Source organism: Brassica oleracea, chromosome C9, assembly GCF_000695525.1.
Source record: "Brassica oleracea var. oleracea cultivar TO1000 chromosome C9, BOL, whole genome shotgun sequence".
NCBI lineage: Eukaryota > Viridiplantae > Streptophyta > Magnoliopsida > Brassicales > Brassicaceae > Brassica > Brassica oleracea.
In genome coordinates this window covers 4,251,769-4,252,765 of record NC_027756.1, presented here as the reverse complement: position 1 = coordinate 4,252,765, position 997 = coordinate 4,251,769, and positions in this window count along the sequence as shown.

The following is a 997-nucleotide window of genomic DNA, read 5'->3' as shown; positions in this document are numbered from 1 at the left end:
GTTGTACCACATTCGACCTGATTGCTTTAAACCATATAAGGCTTTATTTAGCTTAATGCAATGTTGTTCTCGAGAACCTTTCTTATATTTGAGCTCAATGCCCTCTGGAACTCTCATATGTATTTCATTGTCCAGTGGTCCGTACAGGTATGCTGTAACTACATCCATTAGGCGCAAATCAATGTTTTCTTTCACGGCCAGACTGATTAGATATCTTAATGTAGTCGCATCCACCACAGGGGAATAAGTTTCCTCATAGTCTATTCCTGGTCTTTGTGAGAATCCTTGTGCTACAAGCCGTGCTTTGTATCTCACTACTTCTCCTTTCTCATTTCTCTTCCTTACAAAGACCCATTTATATCCCACTGGTTTGACATCTCTAGGTGTCAAGATTATAGGGCCAAAAACACCTCTCTTTCTTAATGATTCTAACTCCACGTTTATAGTTTGTTTCCATTTGATCCAATCTGATCTTAGCATGCATTCTTGTATGGACGTGAGTTCTAGATCCTCATCTTTATCCATGATCTCAAGTGCTACCTTGTATGCAAATAAATCATCAACGTTGATATCTTTTCTGTTCCATCGTTTTCCAGACATTACATGGTCTATAGAGATCTCTTGGTTGTCCGGCTCTTGTGTCCCGTGAAGTCCAGCGTCCTGGACCTCACTTTGAGGGACGGCCGAATCATCGGGTGTGGTCGGTACGCTTGGCTCGACCATTCATGGTTGGCTCGACCGATCGGACTATGTCCTGGACGGTTTCCTTGATGCTCTCGGATCCAGCACCTTTCTTGGATTTCCGAGGGTGTTTGTCTTTGGAACCAATTGGTCTACCATGTTTTAAACGTTGCTTAGACTCTGTAGCCACTTGACATTGTCCATCTTGGACGTCTAATCTTATAGGTGCATTACAAGCCGGGATGTGTGATATTGTCACTCTATTTGGGTCAGCAAATGTATCTGGCAGTCTATTAGCTAGCTCTTGAAGATGTAT